Source organism: Callithrix jacchus, chromosome 1, assembly GCF_049354715.1.
Source record: "Callithrix jacchus isolate 240 chromosome 1, calJac240_pri, whole genome shotgun sequence".
Taxonomy (NCBI): domain Eukaryota; kingdom Metazoa; phylum Chordata; class Mammalia; order Primates; family Cebidae; genus Callithrix; species Callithrix jacchus.
Window position 1 is genome coordinate 39,152,007 of NC_133502.1, and position 24,283 is coordinate 39,176,289.

Sequence of the window (24,283 nt, forward strand, 5' to 3'; positions counted from 1 at the left end):
GGGCATTTGGGTTCGTTCCAAGTCTGCTATCGTAAACAGTGCTGTGATGAACATACGTGTGCATGTGTCTTTATAATAGAACGATTTATAATCATTTGGGTATATACCCAGTAATGGGATTGCTGGGTTAAATGATGTTTCTATTTCTAGATCCTTGAGGAACCACCACACAATTATTTTTCATAAGAGCTATCTTGCATACCTTATCTTGCCACTTTTTTTTCCATTTTCTGTAAGAAAGTTTCTATAAGTTATTAGAAAAAGCACAAACTTAACATGCTATAAGGAATCTATAAGATGTCAATGGGCTTCAGGGAAAATCACCAAATACAGAGAATCATTTAGGGAAGAAAATTGTTCAGGGTCTCATTGTCATGTTCCTTCAATAGATAATCTGTACCAAAGTAAGTGTTTCACAAATGATCGTTTCAACCCGACTCCTACTCTGACCCAAGCCCCAGCTGTGTTCACTTCAACTCATTTCCCCTCAAACTGGAAATGAATAAAGATAGAATGCTGTGCATATGTGGTACCTTGCTTCCAAGGAGTCTAACAGACTTTAAACATATTTTCCCATTGGTCTCTGCATCATGCTGAAAGAGGACATGGCATGCATTGTGTTTCCACACTTGTAAATGAGAAAACGAAGGAACGACAAAGGGAATTGTCTGATAAAGGATACAGTGGAGTGGGTGACAAGGCAGGGAAAAGAACCTGGGTCTTGAAAATCTTGATTATTTCAAGGCTATAAGAAGACCCATAATCATAAATCAGATAAAATCTGGCTGCTGATTGCTTAGAGGTAGTTAAGCAAAGAAGGGAGCATGTGGTCTTTCCAATATGTAAAATAAACCTCTTGCACCTCTGGATGCTGGCAGGATATCCTATAGGGTTTCTTCTCCTCTTGGTGCCTACCACTGTAGGTCACTTGTCATCCTGTGACAAGTTTTCTGGCATCTACTAATTTGCTACAAATTTCCAACTCTAACTTTGGGGTTGTTTTATTTATTTATTTCCTTGTCTTCTCTTATACTCCAAATGAAATCATATGCCCATTTTATTCCCTTTCCAAAGTCTACTTATATAATGTTAATTAAATCCCTTTCAGTTTCTTTTAAATAAAAAAAAAGAAATGTCAGCTAATCTAGAAGACCACATTTCCTCAATACAGGCATTGGTGAAGCTGAATTAAATATAATATATAATTTTATAGAGCTATTTTTTAAGTGGAGGGTAATCAGGTTTTTCCATTTCCTTGGAGTAGCATTTATGGGTGAGAATATTGTTATAACTCAACTTGGGAGTTAGTAATTTTATAAATTAGCCAATTAAGAATGTCAAGCTATCTCTTAAACAGTTTAAGAGAGCAAATGAGCAAATTACTTGGTATCGAAATCAAGTCCCCGGGAAAAGAGTTGGGGTGACTTAGGCGTAGACACACAGTGGATCCAAAGGCACCTGGAAGAAAGCCCTTGCCCTCAAACTGCTCTTTGCCTGTTGATCCACCAATGACAAAGAGGCCTAGACCAGGTAAAAGATCTCTTTATGTTCCACAGTTAGGAAAAAGGCATAAACTATCGACTATCCTATATGACAGTGTTAAGTTCGCCTTGAGAACTTAAGAGAAGTGAGAGGGAGAAAACAAAACAAAACACATAACCATATGAATGTCTAAAAGTAACTTTTACAGGCATTATAGCCTAGTTAAAGTAATGTACAGTACAGAATGGGTTGGAACTGAGTGAAATCTGAGATAAGCCACTTCTCAGCGGAGTGACCTTTTGGTGTATATGAAGGTTGGTGATAATGAATGTTAAGTTCCTGGTGCATAGTTGGACTGGCAATAAACAGTATTTATTAAAATTATCTTAATCTACTGTATCTTTTCTCTTTTCAAAAACACGTTTATAAATCTCTCATCACCCCAAATTTTACTAATCAAATTTTAATGTTTCAAAGAGCATGCTAATTAATTGCAATTTTCTTTTCAGTTAATATGAATTTGATACATAAAGCATAGAGTCCAATATCTTCTATTTAAAAGAACTAAAGTTTAAGCAAGATATGAACTATCGTTTTCATTATAATATATCTTAAGTATTTGTTATATTACTTATGTCTACCATATCTAAGTATTTATACTTAACAATGTCAAATGTTGTTATAATAATTATAATCTTCTTTATACCTTTGTCTTGTCACTCTTAAGTTTTTATCGGTCATGTTTTGTATAGATTATTCTTTAAATAGTTTCACTAGGCAACAAAATGTGGAAAATACGGACCATCATGCTGACAACCTCAACTGCCTATAATGGCTTTTGATGTGTCCTCTTAGCTAAGTTAAACAACAATTCCCAAATTCCCTTTCATGATTGTTTTCAGGTAAGATGAGCTGCAAGAGATATTCATTACAGAGTTGGAGGGGGAAAAAAAAGACAATAGAAGCCATTTTGAAACGTGCACATCCTGTCTCCTGGTTATTCAGTCAAACACTAATCTATGTACTGCCTGTGATCAGGTTTTGAAGATGTGATGAAAATGTCTAATCAGTTGACTTTCATTTTATCAAAAGATAATTGTCCTGGATAATCTAGGTGAGCCAGACTTACTCGGAAGATCTTTCAAAGAGGGCTCAGGCCTTGCCTAGGTGGAGACTCTTGCCTGTGGACAACAAATATCAGCTTTGTACCCTTGGATTCCAGCCTGCTCATGACCTCCCTTCTCGACCACCTGCCCTGCAGAGCTTTGACTTGCTTTTAACTTAGCTGTCATGATTGCATAAATCAGTTATTTGTAATAGATGCAGATAGATGGATGGATATGTAAATATAAATATGCACATATGAGATAGAGATGATAGAGACAGCAATAGAGATGGGATAAGTAGACATCCTAATGGTTCTGCTTTTCTGGTTGAACTGTGATATACTACCTTTTATTTCTGTAACTACTGCGGTCCCTATGAGATTAAATGCTCTACTAGATCTTGAACACATTGATGACTCAGAGGATCTGTTTATCTCCAAAGATAGACTGAAACTTTCATTCATGTATTCATCTGAAATTTATAATCACTTATGTTTGAAAAGGCTGAGAACAGATTAATTTTTACTAAAGGTGTTTTGGTTTTGTTTTTACTAATCATGTTTACATGGATTTGCCTAAATATATTTCAAACTAATTTGCATCACAAAATAATTATTTTCCACTATCTGAGTAACTTTGGGCAAATTACTTAACCTACCAATTTCATCAAGATGGAAAAGATAATATTTATCTCATTTGATTTTTATGGGAATTGACATAATATATGCAGAGTTTAGGATAGCACTAGAAATACAGGAAGCCAGACACAAGTGTAATCTGCTATTATTATTAAATCAAATTACTTTCAGTCTTTAGTTTTTCCAAAAAGTTTCTTATTGATGAGGGTAACAATAATAGTGCCAATTCTTTATACTGTAAATTTTTTTCTTTATTATGCTTTAAGTTCTGGGGTACATGTGCAGATCATGCAGGATTGTTACATAGATATACATGTGCAAAGTGGTGGTTTGCTGCATCCATCGCCCCATCATCTACAGTAGGTATTTCTCCTAAGGCTATCTCTCCCCAATCCCCTACCCCCTGCTATTCCTCCCCTATCCCCCATCCCCCAGGCCCTAGTGTGTGGTGTTCCCCTCCCTGTGTTAGCGTGTTTTCACTGTTCAACACCCACTTATAAGTAAGAACATGCATATACCATAATTTTCAGAGAATATTTTAGATAACTAGAAAAGATTTGCTTTAACAATAGACGACTAAGGTGTCCAACTATTCAAAGATGGTTACAGGAACAGATTGGTTTTGTCTGGCTCCAGAGTTGATAACATGGCAATAAAAAAGCAGACAGGTGCTGGTGTCAGATACACCCAGTGGAATCCTGGTTTCACCACTTGCTGACTGTACCTGAGCTGCAACTCCTTCAGTGTGAAACAGGCTATGTCTTCCCTACTTTGTAACGCAGTCATGTGGTGGAGGACTGAAGGTTACCAGCTATTTAATAATCTATTATTTTGACTTCCAAGGGAGAAGTAGAAGACAATATTATCATTTTTAAATCTAATACTGGATGACAGAATAAACTAATTACATGCTCCTTGCAATGTTTAGATACTAAGAGTTTCATTAAGTTCACTTTCGCAAAGATTTTATTCAAAAGGTATGTACTGAATACTTATTTTTGAGCTCTACTGGGTGCTATAAATACGAAAATGAAACAGTCCCTGGTCCATTTCAAAATGCTTGGCCACCTTTCTGTGAATTCCTCCACACTAGATTTTCTTAGATTTGGCTTCACCCTCCTAACGACCTTAAAAACTCTTCACCTATTTTGTTTTTTCTTCCCATCCTAAACATGTATGTATTCTTCAAGGCTGTGCCCTTGAAATTCTTTTTCTGCTTGTAGTATTCTAATCAAGTGCCTTTTAATTTCCAGACTTTCACCTCTACATGATTGACTCCCAAATATATGTCTACCATTTGAAGATTGAGCTACAGGTCCCTAAAACTTCAAAAGTCCAAAGCAGAACTTACTGTCTGTTCTGTGCCCCAAGCCAGACCCTTTTCTTGATGTGTGTGTGTGTGTGTGTGTGTGTGTGTGTGTGTTATTTCTGTAGCCTATCATTTGAAGCTAAGGTTGATTCCTCCTCATGCTTTTCTTTACATATCCAGTTAACTTCCAGGTCCTATGTTTTGAATTTTTCTTTTACCTCAAAGGGCTTTACAATCTATTCTGCTCCTACCCTTTTTCCTGACATCACTCTTGCCTTAGTATGCGTTATTTATCTTTTAGATGTTTCAATACCTTCCTAATTTGTCTACTTCTTTTAGCTTTTCCCTCCTTCCCATCCTTCCAATGTCTTGCTTCCAGTTTAACATTTGTAAACTTCTATTAGTAACCCAATTAAAAACCTTTTTTGGTTTCACAGCACTAACAGAGTTAAACAGCAAGAACCAGCACACCAGAACTTCCCAAGGGTACCTCCAAACTACCATTCCAGTATCATCTAGAGCAAGAAATTAACACTTGTTGAATACTGAATGAATGAGCAGTTGTACTTCTATAGGTATATATATGTGGCCCAATATGTGTGCAAGTAGGGCAGGGTGAATAGAAACAACAGTGAATTGTGCATAGGTCAGATCCTTCCAGCAAATCTTAGTACCAAGAAAAGGAAGGGAGTGGAAAGAAATACTATGAGGTAGAAGTAGTTATAATTGAGGTACATGAGCACTGGCCATAGAGGGTAGCAAAGTAAAGGAAGGACAGTTTATGTATGAACTTCAAGCAAGTAAGTCTTTTGTTAGGTAGTCGAGAGCAGGGCTAAAGTCATGCCATCCAGGGAGCAGCACTGGGGAGCAACAAGTCTCTTTCCAGCTGTCTTTGAGTTTAGACAAGTAAGAGAAGGAACAACCTATTTTGTCTTCTGTAGTGGTAAATTTCTACAGCTTCTCTCTACGAAAAGGCACTTTTCAGGAAATGATATATTTTCACTGTCAACAAAGTGCACAGCATCTCAAATGACTATACTTAGCAGGTTTCAGGTGTCATGGGCTAATGGTTTCAGAAAGCTCCTACCAGGTAAAGAACTTGCATTATTTCACTGCACTGGATTTTCAAACCAATGTTTCCAACTGTGTAAAACGTTAGAAATCACATTTCCTTAAAACATGAATTTCTTGGTAATACTCTACTGTACGTTGAGTTGTGTCCCCTTTAAGAAAAAGGTAACACTGAAGTTCTAATCTCTAGTGCTTCAGAATGTGACTATTCAGAGAGGCTCATTACAGAAATGATCAAGTTAAAATGAGATCATTAGGATAAGTCCTAATCCCATACGACTGTTGTCATAAAGAGAGGTTTGGACATAGAGACAAACATGCATAGAGGGAAGATGATGTCAAGACAGAGATACAGGGAGAATGCTGTATGAAGATAAAGGCATAGATGGTTGTGATGCATCTGCAAGTCCAGGATTGCCAGCAAGCACCAGAAGCTGAGAGAGCGACATCGAACAGATCCTCCCTCACCACCCTCCAAAGGAACCAACCCTGTGATAACTTAATTTTAAACATCTAGCCTCCACAATTGTGATACAATACATTTCTATTATTATAAGCCAGCTAGTTTTTGGTGCTTTGTTATGCAGCCCTAAGAAACCAATGTGTAATTAACACAAAAATATTATTTAAACTACTATTTTCTTACATAAGAGAAAAGATATAGAGTAAATTTCTAAACTATCACTATTTTATTAAGAAGCAATTGCTTTTAGTCTCTCAGAGAAAATATGTAGCAAATATCTTTATGTTTGAGCAAAATCCTTATGTTTCCACAAGTAATAGTTATAGTAAGACTTAATCAACAAAATATTTCTATGTTCTGTCTCCAACTTTTGTCTGAACTGAAGATCGTTTTACATTAACTCCTTAATTTGATTCTTAGCCAATCTGAGTAATCCTTCTTGCAATAGATCCCAATGCTGAATGGATATCCGGACCCAATCCAAACCGCAATGACTTTGATATTCATCTTATTTATGAATTTTCTGTACAGATGAAGTATTTGAAGCTTAAACTGAAGTAAACCCAAGCTCATTTAAATCCGTGACATCCTCAGACCCAGATGGAAAGTCAACAATTGTGACTTGTGTCAAAACTAGAAGCAGTTTTGCTGTTTGAGCCAAATGGAATTTCTATTGGAAAAAATGCTTTCATTTGTTATTTAAACATCTATTCTACATCTCAGCAATTTCCACTATAAGTGTTAGCCATTTTTTTCCTTTAGGGTAATAAGTACATTACCCTCAATACTAAGTACTAAAAATGTTGCCTAAATGCTTTAGTTGAGAAGATGAGAAAACTATTTCTAAATGGCTTAATTTTGACTGTCTACTTCTCACTCTTGTTTCCTTTCCCTGAACAAGGAAGAAGAAATTTATTTCATTCTTAATTGCAAGAGCATCTTTGTTGTGCCAACCAGAGCCAATTACTGTTGTGTGGGTTGTGTGTGTGACAGTTGAGTGAAACCAAAGACATTTGATGCTGTTATGAAGAATTTTATTTAATCTCACGCCAACCACTAAGAGTAACTGCTTACTATGGAGTTTTTTCTCCCAATTTGAGGTTGCAGAGCACTCCCTTTGCAAGAAACTCTGGCTTTAGTGAAAGTGCACCTGAGCCCATGAACATTTGATCACTCTTTCCATGTGTTAAAAAGAGTCCTGTTTCTTTCTGGGACTTTGATTGAATCTGTAAACACTGGCAACATTTATTTGCTTCATATTATTTTCTAAATATGTTAACTGTAGGGAAAAGGAAACTTCTCCACAGAAAAGGAAAAGTGAATGAAAATTATACTAAAAATGGGGGTAGCTTAAAATTAATGCGTTTTTAGATCCAATCTATAATGTTAACAAATAAATGTTTTATTTGATTTTATTTAATTTAGATGAATTATGGCATTTGTATCATTATTAAAGCCCCAGGGTTTCTGTTCTTGATACAATAAAGATATAAGAAACAACTAAAAACATAATACACACACATTACTTTTCTACTTTTTTTAGAGAAAAATATTTTTCCAAGTATTTCTAAAGTATATTAATCTATAGTTCACAGCCACAAGCAAATACAAATCAATCCATCTTAGGGCTGGAAGAAGTTTTACAAATTTGTAAGTAGTAAGAAGAGAACGCAACCAAGGTCTGCTCTCAGGTAACAACATGGGATTGAGACAATTGTATATTTCAACCCATCCATTAAAGTTAATTGACCAATCCTGACAATCCTGTATATATTTGGGGTATAATACATATTAAAGAAATGGTTATTATCTAGAAGGCTGTCATATACACCTGAAGATGAAGTGCTAACCTCTTTCTCAGACTCCAATTACACTTTCTGACTATGAGCTATTTTAAAGAGGAAAGGTTCTGTTGATTTTCTCTAGAGGAATAAAAGCATCACGAGCTTTGTTCAAATCCTGCCTGAGAAAGTGGTGCATAAAAATGAATACTTTGAGGTGGTCTTTACTAAGAACATTTCTAAATTTTAATGAGAGGGAATATTTCATAGATGCTGGCACCCAGTTGTGTGAAGTAATAAGGAAATAAGCAAAAGACACCTGAAAATGTTGCTACAAAGCTTCAATTCATGGTCAGCTTGTCAATTTAAGGAAAAGGATATAGATTACACATATATTTTAGGAATCAAATGGTCTTGATGTCAATCCTGACTCCATTGCTTAAAACGGTATGACCTTAGGAACATTGTCCCTATCTTCGTTTTGTGCCTCAGTCTGTCAGAGATAAAAGGTGTAAAACAGCACAAGTTATTATGTAAATAGTGGAAAATATCATTTGTGATGATTAAATAATATCTCTCCAGTACAGTTACTTTTCAAAGGACAGTTAATCTGGACCAGTTTTTCAGTTACCCTAATCCAGACAAGGAAATCCCTATTGATAAGAGTCAATCCAAAAAAGAAAAAAAGAGGGTGTCCGTCCTGCCCATTTTCACATTAAAGGAAAACATAAAAGCCTGAACTCTTGTTTGAATTTGACAGGTCCAAGTTAGAATCCTGACTCAACCACTTAATATATTTGGGTGTAATGCTTATTTTCTCTCTGTATTCCTCATTGGTAAAATGAAGATAATAAAAATGTCGATTTCATAGGATGTGTTTTTTTTTTTTTTTTTTTTTTGAGATGGAGTTTTACTCTTTCATCCAGGCTGGAGTGCAGTGGCATGATCTCAGCTCATTGCAACCTCCACCTCCCAGGTTCAAGTCATTCTCCTGCCTCAGCCCCCTGAGTAGCTGGGATTAAAGGCATGTGCCACCAAACCCAGCTAATTTTTGTATTTTTAGTTGAGACAGGTTTTCCCCGTGTTGGTCAGGTTGGTCTTGAACTCCAAATCTCAGATGATCCACCCACCTCAGCCTCCCAAAATTCTGGGATTACAGGCGTGAGCCACTGTGCCCAGCGAGATGTACATTTTTAAGAGATAACAAAGGCACAATGCTTAGCCCAGAGCTTGGTATATATAATAAGCACTCAATGGTTACTAATTTTTAATTTTTACTGAGAAAGCATCATTGGGTATCAACTTTCTAGATCAGAGATATGGGTACTATTTTTTAGCTGCAGCCCATCGTAGCTGAAAAGTCTGAGACGTAAATGGAATTGGTGGGCTCAAGCCAACTAAAACACGTTAGCAATGTCTAGAGACCAATGGGAAGAGAGTAATGTATGAAATATTTTTTCTAAGATTTTCTGATGAGATAGCATATGTTTTATAAGGTGAGAATAATATTGCAGGTTTTTTTACAACTCACATTCAGCACTTCCCATTTCCTCTTGTAGTAGAGGTAACCAATAACACATGCAGCTTTTTCAAAAGCGGTAATTGCTGAGCTGGTATTTTGTGAAAGTGTAGTGCTAGGCTTTGAGGACAAAAGAGTTGCCATCTTTTCTCTTATGGAGTTGTAGTCTAACAAGGATGGCAAGTGCTCAAAAAAATCACATGTCAATATACAATTATAAATTATGTAAGTGCTATTAAAAAAACATAAAATTGAAAGCTGGGAGATAGATAGCATGCTCAATCTTCCTGGTTTGCCCAAAAAAATCACACATCAATATACAATTATAAATTATGTAAGTGCTATTAAAAAACATAAAATTGAAAGCTAGGAGATACATAGCATGCTCAATCTTCCTGGTTTGCCCAAGGCTGTCCTGATTTTAGCACTGAAAGTCTTACTTTCTAAAGAAAACCCTCAGTCATGGGCAAACCATGAAAGTAACTTACCACAGAAATATGGCAGGGAGCCCAGACAGAGGTGAGAGAGGCTACACTGCAGCCTGAAGAGTATGAGTTGAGCGGCCTCAGAATTAATGGAAGAGCATCCCTGGAAAATGAGCAACTAATTAAGACCCAAGATGGAAAGAGCTCAGTTAAAAGGACCAGAGATGGGGGCATGGGGCTTGAAATAAGGATGGTATGGAGGTAGATCATGCTGAGCCTGGAAACCTACGTTGGAGGGTTAGGGAGGAAGTTAATTTTTACCTTAACAGTAAAGGATTCTAATAGGTTTTGGGAAGAGGGACAACCAAGCTCAAAAATCCTTTGTGGTTCATATTTTAAGATAATCAGCCTGGCTACAATGGGGAGAACTGATGGGAAGTAGAAAATGGAAACGGTGAACACCGGGCTGATTTGAGAGCAATTTTGACATTTGATAGCCACTGGTTTTTCATCTCATTAGGACAGAACCCCTTAACAATGGTACTCAAAACGTGGTGAGCAGCATCAGCTGAGAATCTGTCAGAACTGCAATTTCTTAAGCCCGTGGGTAGACCTACTGAATCAGACACTCTGTGTGTGGGCCAAGCAATCTGTTTTTTTAAGACAGATCCAAGTTGGAATTCAAGTTTAACAAGCCCTCCAGGTGACTCTGAGGCCCAGTTTAAGTTTGGCAACCATCCATATTTCAAAAGTCAGACTTAGAAAGGATGGAAATTTGGTAATGGTATCACTCCACTTGAAGGATAAGATTCTTCCTAATAATAGATGTAGAGAAAGGACAGAAGTGAACCTTGTTTTTATTGACAAACATAATTTTCAGATTCTGGATTCTATTATCAACAATGTACTTCTGGCAGGATAATTAGCAGCTTGAGAGAAATGTATTTAAACTGTGGTTTGAAGGACAGAGACAAAAATAACTTGTGTAAAATTTATCAATAATCACTAGGTAAAATAATGATCGTTATATGAAAAGAAACGCCACAAAACAGAGAGTTTCAGTACGACCTGAATCAAAGTGCCTTCCTGTCCTGTATTTCTGGATTGCATGGGCAGAATAAGAATTTAAACTCTTTGGTATTTAACTCTTTAGTATTTAGATCCAGATGTTTATATCCAAATATTTGAAATCCCAAGCTAAGTATTTGATCTCTATTTTGAATCTTTTTAATGCAAATGGTAGTTTTTTGATACATAATACTTCTACATATTTATGGGGTACAAATATTTTGATACATACATACAACTTGCAGTGATCAAATCAGGGTAATTAGGATATCCATCACACCAAACATGTATCATTTATTTATGTTGTGAACATTCTAAATTTTCTCATCTAGCTATTTTGAAATATACCATAAATTTTTGTAATATGTAATTATATATTACATATATATGTACACATACTATATAGTCACCCTACTGTGCTATTGAGCACTAGAACTTATTCCTTCAATCTAATTGTATTTTGTGCCTGTTAACCCATCTCTCTTCATCCCTCCTAGCCCCTACTCTTCTCAACCTCTGATAACCATTCTACTTTCTACCTCCATGAGATCCAATTTTTTTTGGCTCCCACATAAGTGAGAACATGCAATATTTGTCCTTCTGTGCTTTACTTATTTCACTTAACACAATCTCTTCCAGTTCCATCCATGCTGCTGCAAATGACAGGATTTCATTCTCTTTTTTGGCTGCATGGTATTTCATGGTGTTCATGTACCACATTTTTCTTATTCATTCATCCGTTGATGGACACTTAGGTTGATTCCATATCTTGGCTCTTGTAAATAGTGCTACAGTAAACATGGAAGTACAGATATCTCTTTGACATACTGACTTTCTGTCTTTTGGATATATACCCAGCAGTGGGATTTCTGGATCATATGGAAGCTCTATTTTATATTTTGTTTTGTTTGGTTTTAGGAACTTGATACTATTTTCCATAGTGTCTGTACTCATTTACATTCCTATAACAGTGTACAAGCATTCCACTTTCTCTTTGCATCGATGCCAACATGTTCTTATTTTTTTGATAATAGCAGTTTAACTGAGGCGAGATGGTATCTCATTATGGTTTTGTGTTTTGCTGATGATTAGTGATGTTGTGCACTTTTTTTTCATATACCTGTTGGTCATTTGTCCGCCTTCTTTTGAGAAATGTCTACTCAGATCTTTTAGGAAGTACACATGAACAGAAAAATATTATTGAAACTTGGTAAGATGGGACTTATGATGCGCAACAATGAAAGGTCATAGCTTATTAAAAAGATAAAACTTAATAGAAAAGATTCTACCCTACATAAAAATAAAAGAAGTTGACAGCAGAAATGTGTTGGAAAACATTTTCATGTGAAAAAAGAGCAGATATGAGAGTAACTTTAGAAGAAAATCACAAACTTCCAGACCAGAGAGAAATTATAAATGATTGCCTTGAACAGATAAAATATTGGGAGAAAGACAAAATCTAGTAGTGATAGAAAATCTAATTATCCTTATAGCTCTAGAAAGTCTTATTTAATTCATTAGCTGGGTGTAAAATATATGTTTTCTTACCTGAATACCAATTTTGTTCCTCAGACAGGAAAGGAAAGCCTGGGACAATATTACTCTGTTTAATTTTGACTAACAGAGAAGAAGCAGTTTCTAACAAAAATCTATTCAGACTTTGGGAATAGAATTCTTTTTTCAGCGATTATAACCAAGGAATAGATATATATATATGTATTTCCTGAACATTCTTTCGAAGAGCATTTATTTTTTGGATATAGATTTTTATGACATGTCATTCATTACTCTTAGAAGGCATTTAGAATAATAAAAATGTTATCTAAGTCACCTACTTCACTCTGGCAAGGAAGGAATGGAAGGTCACAGAACATGTGCATTGGATTGCTTAACCAGGTGCCTTCTATGTAATTGGAAGATGGGGTCTCCCTGTGAATGGGGAGAGCTGTAACTGTTAGATACCATGTATCCATATTAGCCTAGGCTTTGCCTAAAATAATTCTCAAATTTTAATGTACATTAGAATTGCTTGGAAGGCTTTTTAAAAACACAGAATTCTAGGATCCAACCCCAGAGTTTCTGTTTTAATAAGTTCAGTGTCAGGTTGGAAAACTTGGATTTCTATCTAGTTCCCAGGTGCTGATGCTGCTGGTTTCCCAATCACTTTAAGAACTGAGAACATAATGAAGGAAAGCCCAAGTTAAAGCCCCTGTAACTAAAATCTGCCCACAGAGCAAGTGAAATCAGTAACACAATTCTCTTTCTGCCTAAAATAAGAGTCACTCTCTAGTTTCTCAACACTGTCTACACATTGGGAACCACCCAAGAAGTTTTAAAAATACCTGTGTCTAGGGTCCCTCTGCCCCACATTCTGTTTGAATTAATGTCAGTTTCCAATCTGAGTATCAGAACAAGTTAAAAAAAACCCACGTGCAGCCAGCATTGAGAATCACTGACCTTTACACTGACAGGTCTTGAGTGTTTAGCTCTTCAACCTGATCCTGTCAGCATCATCCACCGACAGTTGCTGACTGGGCAACTTACCCTCAAACTTTCCACTAATTAGGTGGCACACTCTAGTGAGGGGCTAAGCATAATAAAAGGTTCCTTGGTTGTCATAAGAACCAGTTAACTAGATCACAGTTACAATGATCTAGAAAGCATCACTTTGAGTCAATGGATCAAATACTAAGCATTTTTACTACTATCCTCATCATCAGCAATGAATGTGGGTTAAATTTTTACAGCATAATCAGGGAAAAACAACTTTGGATGCACTCTTCAAATAAAGAGTAGCCAGGGTGCTTATACATATGATTACTAGTTTTTGGCTTTCTGTCAACAGTTTTCAGAGGTAATAATGTATGTATTGCCTGGGAAAACACCTCTGAGGAAGTCAGGAAGTGAGAAAGGGGATGGAATTGTAACACCTATTGTAAATGACAGTACACAGTGGGTGCTCAAATTTTACTGAGTAACTTAATTAAGTCAAAGTATGTTAGGCAACTTAGCTTATTTAAACAAATGTAAGCCCTTCTGTCAAATAAAGATATTTTCTTGGTTTTGAAATCAATAGGATTGTCAATTTTACCTATATTCATTAGTATCCGGTCCTTAATATTTGTATTTGTCAAACTAATGACTGAATTTCTGCATATGAAAACAATGGGCAAGTGACTTTTACTTGTATATTGTTTATTTTTATAAGCTTCTTTCCTTATGTATGTAACTTAAAGGAAGGACTTCTCAAATCAATTGGCTAGCATACAAAGAACACATGTTGTATTACATTATTTTTCCTCTAGACCATATTCAGAAAAAAAGGAGCGATTTTATACATTTGATAAATTTAATAAATATAAATATATTTTTAGTCTTAGTTTTTATTAAGGCCCTTCCAGTCTATAAATACTAATAAAACATTATCTATGTTTTCAACAATAAAGATCATCTTAACAATGAAAGGGATGTATATATATCAATTCACCTTCAAGCAAGTAACATATATAGACTTATTTTTAAAATTGATCATATTTGCATCTAGATTAGGAAAAATAATCTATATCTGTAATGGAAAATTTGCCTTTTCATAACTATGAAAAGCATTTATATGACTACATCTTTTTTTTAATTTTTTTTATTTTTAACTTTTTAATACTGTTATGAAGTCTTTTTTTATATATATATATTTTTATTACATTTTATGTTTTGGGGTACATGAGCAGAACATGCAAGACAGTTGCATAGGTACACACATGGCAGTGTGCTTTGCTTCCTTTCTCCCCTTCACCCACATTTGGCATTTCTCCCCAGGCTTTCCCTACCCACCTCCCCCTCCCACTGGCCCTCCCCTTTTCCCCCCATAGACCCCAGTGTTTAGTACTCCCCTTCCTGTGTCCATGTGTTCTCATTTTTCATCACCCGCCTATGAGTGAGAATACGCGGTGTTTCATTTTCTGTTCTTGTGTCAGTTTGCTGAGGATGATGTTCTCCAGATTCACCATGTCCCTACAAACGACACAAACTCATCATTTCTGATTGCTGCATAATATTCCATGGTGTATATGTGCCACATTTTTCCAATCCAGTCTATCATCAATGGGCATTTGGGTTGATTCCAGGTCTTTGCTATTGTAAACAGTGCTGCAATGAACATTCGTGTGCATGTGTCCTTGTAGTAGAACGATTTATAGTCCTTTGGATATATACCCAGTAATGGGATTGCTGGGTCAAATGGAATTTCTATTTCTAAGGCCTTGAGGAATCGCCACACTGTCTTCCACAATGGTTGAACTAATTTACACTCCCACCAACAGTGTAAAAGTGTTCCTTTTTCTCCACATCCTCTCCAGCATCTGTTGTCTCCAGATTTTTTAATGATCGCCATTCTAACTGGCATGAGATGGTATCTCAATGTGGTTTTGATTTGCATCTCTCTGATGACCAGTGACGATGAGCATTTTTTCATATGATTGTTGGCCTCATATATGTCTTCTTTCGTAAAGTGTCTGTTCATATCCTTTGCCCACTTTTGAATGGGCTTGTTTGTTTTTTTTCCTGTAAATCTGTTTGAGTTCTTTGTAAACTCTGGATATCAGCCCTTTGTCAGATGGGTAAACTGCAAAAATTTTTTCCCATTCTGTTGGTTGCCGATTCACTCTAGTGACTGTTTCTTTTGCCGTGCAGAAGCTGTGGAGTTTCATTAGGTCCCATTTGTCTATTTTGGCTTTTGTTGCCAATGCTTTTGGTGTTTTGTTTATGAAGTCCTTGCCTACTCCTATGTCCTGGATAATTTTGCCTAGATTTCCTTCTAGGGTTTTTATCGCGCCAGGTCTTATGTTTAATGACTACATCTTTATTCACAAGTTCTCAACGTTTGTTGCTTTAATCTGAACTCATTTTCCTAAATTCAACACAAAACTTTCATTAAAAACAAATAATTTTATGCAAGCAATTGACCTTGTTTTGCTAAATAATAGATTTCAGTACTTCCTAAAAAAGATAATCTAGAAATATTGAGGGAAGAGTGAAGAAAGATCATCTCAGGAACTCAGAAGGTTGCTTATAGAATTCAACTTCAAAATGCTTGGAAATCACTGTGGGAAATTCTCATTACTTACAAAGACTGTAAGCAATAACCTAAAAAAAAACCATTTTTTAAAGAGTGACTGGGTGTGTACTTTGAATGGACAAGGGGATAGAACTTAAATGAGAACTTGTATAATCCATGACAAAGGCAAAATAAAAAATGGTAAACTAGATATTGTGCATGGATCTACAAAATTAGAAAAGCAACTAGTTTTCATAGAATCCTATCAAAACATTAAGGATGCACAACTGCACACTAACTTTAGGGACTTCGTTTTTCCATTTTAAGAATTACATTGGACTTGTAACTTTTTAAAATATGTGTATGAGGTCCCCTCTCTCTCCCTCTCTCTCAACATATATTTGTGTTTATATATATACACACACACACTATATATTAGATATAGATACATATATGTGTGTGTGTGTGTATATATATATGTAGTTAGAAATCAAGTATCAAATATAGATGCTGATTTTTAACTTTTAAGACTTACTTTACAGTTTTCTTGTTGAAATTGCTTATAATTTTTAAGAAGCAGCATAAAACTTTGAGAATACTCTGGGCTATAATTAAGCAATGAAATAAAATGTATTTTTTTTCTGTAACATTAGCTCAAGTTCAGCAGCTTAAAGGAATGTCTACCTTAGTAGATGTTTCTGAATAAGAGATATAAAAAAGAAACATAATGAATGATTAGTGATTTTACAGCTCAGTGACCCACAAAGGCAAGAAAGACAACAGGTGTGAAACAGAGACAGGGTGAGAGATGAAGACTGTTATACATGTCTTCATCTCTGCACAATTCTTAGCACATTGTGTGTACTTAATAAACTTTTATTTTAGGAGCAGATGAAAGTACATATATGGTATTATGATCATAGATTTTTGGGTAAATTGAAAATAGAAAATAAGACTCCTTATGAATACTAAACATAAAAAAATTTAAAACAAGCAAAATATAATAACTTAAATGACATCCGCAGAAAACAGAAATTCTGATGCATACAGTATTCATTGGTCCTCAAATCAAATCGTATAAAATAAAGATGTGCCTTCTGATTTATCTGCTCAATAGGAAAGCTTTCCTGCAGTCCCTACCTTTGTCTTCAAAGCACTTATCTCCTACAAATTAATCATTTAAAGAAAGAAATTATATCATGCTATTTTGCTATTTACATTTTTCCAATAGTAGCTCATTATACTTTAAAAACAGACTGTATCATGGACTACCAACCCCTGCACCATTTGGCCTCTGCCTACCAACTCAGCTCCTCCAATTCATCTTCCCCTCTTCTCAGCCACTGTACTGGAACACTGTTCAGTACTATACCATACTGTGTTTCCTACCTCAAGGCCCCCAGCGACACAGCTTGCTCCACCTGGAATATCACACCTTTCCTTCTTCACCTAACTGACTTTTCATTTAGGTCTCAGCTGATATTATGAAGAGATTTTATCTCATTATCCTAAGGATAAGTGCCATGGTATTATTTCCCATTACTATGCACTGCTGTTTCCATTTATGATATTTACGGCACATGGTAATTATATAACTATGTGTTTATTTGACTATTGCCAGTGTCCTCCTTCACAGCAGGAACACGATGGGGAAGGAAAACAAATCTTTTGAGATCAGCACTTTATGCCCAATGCCTAGCCTAAAGCCTACCTTACAGCAGGTGCTCAGTATTGGAGATGAATTTTAAAATTATGTTCAATAGTGTCAGAATTCTATTTAAATTAGGAAAATCTTAGTCTTTAAGAGAAATGACAGTTTAATGACAAAGAAAAATTCAATTCTATCTACCCCTCAAAAAGCAAAGGTTACTTCAAAGAACCAACAAACATGAAATTGGAAGAATGAAAATGAATCCATGTTGGTTTCCGTATATGAACCCTCAAAGCTAGAGTGAGAGTGAAATATTTTATTCACTTTGTGTCTTAAATTTTACTGTGATAACACTTAACACGGGATCTACCCATGTAACAAAATTTTAAGTGTACCTTATTTTTTACTATCGAGAGCTTATTAATTTTTTTTTTTTTTTTTTTTTGAGACGGAGTTTCGCTCTTGTTACCCAGGCTGGAGTGCAATGGCGCAATCTCAGCTCACTGCAACCTCCACCCCTCCTGGGTTCAGGCAATTCTTCTGCCTCAGCTTCCTGAGCAGCTGGGATTACAGGTACGCGCCATCATGCCCAGCTAATTTTTTGTATTTTTAGTAGAGACGGGGTTTCACCATGTTGACCAGGATGGTCTCGAACTCTTGACCTCGTGATCCACCCGCCTCGGTGGCCACCGCACCCAGCCCTTAATCTTAACTGAAATTTTATGCCTGCTGATTAACTCCCAATTTTTCTCTCCACCCAACCCCTAGTAACCACCATTCCACTTTTTTTCCCCTACAAATTTGACTATTTTAGATATCTCATATCAGTGGAAGCATACAGTATCTTTTTCTGTGACTAATTTATTTCCCAACGCATAAAAATCCTCAGTATTCATCCATGTTGTCTTGTATTGCAGAATTTTTCTTTTTAAAGGCAGAAGAGTATTTAATTGTATGTATTCCCCCATTTTCTTTATCCATTTAGCTGTGGATGGACACTTAGCTTGTTTGCACCTCTCGGCTATTGTGACTAGTGTTGCAAAGAATGTAGAACTCAAATATCTTCTCACTATACTGGTTTCATATCCTTTTGCTATATGCCAATAAATGGGAGGACTGGATCACACGATAGTTCTGTTTTTAGATTTTGGAGCAAACTCAGTACTATTTTCCCTAACAGCTGCACCGTTTTTCATTTCCTCCAACAGTGCGCAAGAGTTCTAGTTTCTTCACGTCCTCACTGATATGACTGTCTTTTTTCTTTTTTTTTCTTTTTTTATTGGATTTTAGGTTTTGGGGTACATGAGCAGAGCATGCAAGACAGTTGCGTAGGTACACACATGGCAGTGTGCTTTGCTTTCCTTTTCCCCTTCACCCACGTTTGGCATTTCTCCCCAGGCTATCCCTCCCCACCACCCCCTCCCACTGGCCCTCCCCTTTTCCCCCCTATAGACCCCAGTGTTTAGTACTCCCCTTTCTGTGTCCATATGTTCTCATTTTTCATCACCCGCCTATGAGTGAGAATATGCGGTGTTTCAATTTCTGTTCTTGTGTCAGTTTGCTGAGGATGATGTTCTCCAGATTCATCCATGTCCCTACAAACGACACAAACTCATCATTTCTGATTGCTGCAAGGCTGGTTCAACATATGCAAGTCTATCAACGTAATTCACCACATAAACAGAACCAAAAACAAAAAACACATGATTATCTCAATTGACGCAGAGAAGGCATTTGACAAAATTCAACAGCCCTTTATGCTAAAAACCCTCAATAAACTCGGTATCGATGGAACATATCTCAAAGTAATAAAAGCTATTTATGACAAACCAACAGCCAATATCATACTGAATGGGCAAAAACTGGAAGCATTCCCTTTGAAATCTGGCACTAGACAAGGATGCCCTCTTTCACCACTCCTATTCAATATAGTACTGGAAGTCCTAGCCAGAGCAATCAGGCAAGAAAAAGAAATAAAGGGTATTCAAATTGGAAAGGTGGAAGCCAAACTGTCTCTATTTGCAGATGACATGATAGTATACCTAGAAGACCCCATCGCCTCAGCCCAAAAACTCCTGAAACTGATAAGCAACTTCAGCAAAGTCTCAGGATACAAAATCAATGTGCAAAAATCACAAGCATTCGTCTACACCAATAACAGACTTAAAGAAAGCCAAATCAAGTACGAACTGCCATTCACAATTGCTACACGAAGAATAAAATACCTTGGAATACAACTCACAAGGAACGTAAGGGACCTCTTCAAGGAGAACTACAAACCACTGCTCAACAAAATCAGAGAGGACACAAACAGATGACTGTCTTTTTTCTTAATCTCATTTTTAAAGTTTGGGTTTTTAAAATCTTCACAGATATTATTAAATTCAAATTTGGAGAATGCCCAAATCAAGCTCTTCAGCCTTTAAAAATGTTTTGGGAGGAAATAAATTTTATATTTAGCTTCTTACCCCAAGACAACAGGTACGGGGATGATTTCATGAAGAGTCAAGTTGTAGTTGACACTTTCAAAAAGTGAAGGAAATCACATGATGAAAGAAAAATAATGCAACTGATTGCTCAGAGCAGGGTCACCATTCTCATTTTAAATGTGCAACGCAAAAGGGAAAAATGCTAGATTTTCTTTTCATTTGCAAAGTCTACTATTTAAGTAGAAAAAGAAAATAGCAATTAAAAACTATTCCACAAACGTGGGCAAATGACAGTACAGAATTTTAATAACCAGGAGCACTGAAATAAGGGTTTTAATAATCCACTGTGAACTAGGTAAGCTCATTAAAGGCCAATTCATATCTTTCAATAACTTGTCCCTGGATGTGGTTATCAAAGACAAAAGACTGGGCAGATGTGAACAGAAGGTTGAATCCAGGATGGAATTTATTTATTCAGTCATTTTATTCACTGATTTCATAATATGTATTTAACAACTTTTAAATACCAGGCACTGTGAATAAGTATTTAATATTAAAAATACAATACCTGATTTCCTCCCACATGGACCTCACAATCAAGACTTGAGTGACAAAACGTAGATAGCCATACAGTGCAATGTGTCACATGCTCTCCTAAAAGCTCTGATACCAGTGCTTATTCCTACTCTCATCCATGTCACAACCTCAACTCTGCTTCCTTGTGTACCTGATGAGGCAGCCCTAACATCAGCTGGCAGGTGGCTTTGCAATGAAGAGAAAAGGCAGAATTCCCAGATCCTAGTCTGGTTGTTTTGCTCCTAGTTTCAAGTAAGTAAACGTTCTCCATACAGGCTGCTATACTTCTGGGAGTTCTTCACTGTGTCAAGGGCAGGTTTTGTAAAACACTATTCTGACTTCTGATATTTTTGTTTGCTAATTTAAAAGTCTCCTCTACTTCTTATACTTCAACCCACATAGATGAATAGTAATTAACCTCCAACTAGACTTACTCTGACCCTGAATAATTTGGATATTAAGGTTAGAAGTAGGTATTGAAGGTGACATTAAAATTCAGAACAGTTGAAGAATGGTCTTTCTCAAAACTTACATTCTATCACCTAAACACTTCCTTTTTTAGGTAAGGGTCAGAAACTACCAGAAATTAGTAAATTCGCAATGAATATTAGTCACCTTTACAATAGAATTATAAATCTGCCTAAAAGAGCACAGTTTTATTGATCTTTCTTGCTGTGAAATAATAAGAGAGAATCTTTCCCCGTCCTTGCTTACTGATTTAGTTTGCTTGTTGCTATGGTGACAAATCCATAATCTCAGGAGATCACCGTTTTGAACCTTAAATCTTTTGACCCTCTGAAGCCAGCAATATAGAAAAGGTAGAAAAGCAAGCTTTAAAATCCCCTCAAGTGGACCAGTTTATGGAAATACATGTTCTGCTGCTATACTCTCAACTATATCCAGTATAAAATTGCATGTATTTTAAAGAGAAAAAGCTTTGAGCTTTCCATTTTTAACAATTTTGAGATTACCTTTATGAAAAATTATGTTAGAACCTGTCCCCAGGCCTCCATTTATAACAATTTTGACTTTACAAAAGGCATCGTGATTAACTTTTTAGATGTTTGGTATTTGAATTCAAAAGCATGAAGAAATATGTATAAAGTAGGTTTTATCCTACAACAATCTTATAATTCATTCACATGTTAAAATAAAGTTCCAAACAGAAAATATTGTAGAAAAAAATAAAATCGTCTTATAAATTATGACTTTAGGGTTGTTTTGCTGTTGTTGTTGTTGTTTTGCTTAATAATAAAAGGCAGAAAATATTTTAAGGTTAGGACCAAATTAGGATATAAATGAATTGACCACATCTCTGCATATTTACACCTTTACCTATTATTGATCTCTACCATGTGACAGTCAAGGTTCTCAACACTAAAGACAGGAAAACGTATGAATTATGTCAACTGCTTTCAGTTTTATAAAGCTCCCATTCCACAAGAAAACAATAAACAAGCAAATACACACAGAAACACACACACACACATGCAAGACAGTGTTGAGTAGTCCTAACTGCCAGGAAAAAAAAAAATCAAACAGTGACCTGGTCAAGGTGACTCTGGGCATGTTCTGGAACAAAGAAACAAGCAAAAAAGGAATATGTCTAGTAAACAGAATGAGTGAAGGAAGAGAAGGAAAGAGAAGAAGTGAAGCCAAGGGAGGCTGGAGCCAAATCTTGTAGCACATTGAAGAGCACTTTAAAGAGTCTAGATTTTATTCAAGCACAGTGAGAAGTCATGGGAGGGCAGTAAACCTGATTAGTGTCAATATTATTAGATTTGCATTTCTTAAAGTAGTTGCTAGATATTTTGTTCTTTACAGCTATAATTTGTCTTTCTGAAGTTACCAATTTAATTTTGCACAGGTTTGCATTATTTGAACATTAACATGACAGATCATACATGCGTAACTCCAGTGATTGGAGCAACATGTGTGTCTAGACATGAAATAAGTATGAATCAACTTAATCTCAGTCTTAAGCTTTGACTATTGTCATGTTGTTGATAATTATGATACTTATAATAATATTGCTATGATAGTAGATACCATTTATTAAAGACTTACCATGATTCAGAAACCATATTAAATATTTACTATAATATACTACATGTAACCCTTATAATACAGTAATTACATATATACAATGTCCATTGTATAGAAGAACAAACAGAGCCTTGGAATGATTCAGTGGCCTTACTGACATCAAACAAAGTACTCATCATCACTGGTCATTAGAGAAATGCAAATCAAAACCACATTGAGATACCATCTCATGCCAGTTAGAATGGTGATCGTTAAAAAATATGGAGACAACAGATGCTGGAGAGGAGAAATAGGAACACTTTTACACTGTTGGTGGGAGTGTAAATTAGTTCAACCAATGTGGAAGACAGTGTGGCGATTCCTCAAGGATCTAATTATCGAAATACCATTTGACCCAGCCATCCTATTACTGGGTATATACCCAAAGGATTATAAATCATACTATTATAGAGACATATGCACATGTATGTTCACTGTGGCACTGTTTACAATAGCAAAGACCTGGAACCAACCCAAATGCCCATCAATGGACTAAGAAAATGTGGCACATATACACCATGGAATACTATGCAGCCATAAAAAAGGATGAGTTCGTGTCCTTTGCAGGGACATGGATGAATCTGGAAACCATCATTCTCAGCAAACTGACACAAGAACAGAAAACCAAGCATCACATGTTCTCACTCATAAGTGGATGCTAAACAATGAGAACACATGGACACAGGGAGGGGAACATCACACCCGGGCCTGTTGGGATGGAGCGGGTAGAGGAGGGATATCAGGGGGTGGGGAGGCTGGGAAGAAATAACATTGGGAGAAACACCTGATGTAGGTGATAGGGGCATGGAAGCAGCAAATGACCATGGCATGTGTGTACCTACACAACAATCCTCCGAGATCTGTACATGTACCCCAGAACTTAAAGTATAATTTAAAAAAATGAATCAGCATTCAATCCCAGATCTATCCAACCTCATAAAGCAAGCTCTTAGCCACTGTACTTTTCTTACCTTAATTGTAATCTGGTTACTATGTAAAATTTCTTTTTAAAAATATGAACCTAAAATATATTTTGAATTCAAAAGTTAAATTTTACCCACAGGGTATACAATAGCAATGTTTAGTATTTATTATATTTTTTTCTCAAATATTTAAGACTAAAACTAGTTGCAATAGTGGTACTTCCACATAATCTACAAAATTTTGGTTAAGACAATACTTGCAGGTTATACTGATTTACGGAACTATAGTAAAAACAAAAAAGTGGTCAGCAACAGCAAGGATGCATTATTAAATATTAGTATTTTAACAAATAAGAAAAAACCCACAAAACTAAAATACTAAACCTACTATAGTGTTTCGTGTCTTGATTTAGTTTTCTGCCCCTGATAAATCAGTCAGTAATTCACATTTTATCTATTTTCCAAATTCCAACAGGATAACCTTCTTAAAAACTAAGGGTATGTCTTCTTAATGTCTAACTCATCTAGTGCCTATCTCCCAGCAAGACCATGGTCTGGAATACAGCAAAATATTCATTTTCCCTGAAACTACTGTTGCTTCATAACCAATATTATGCATTCTGTTGGCCTCTAGCCAGCACATCATAGCAGCCCCCCCTTTCATTTCTGCAGTTCAGTTTTTGCTTAGAATGACATAAATGTCTTTT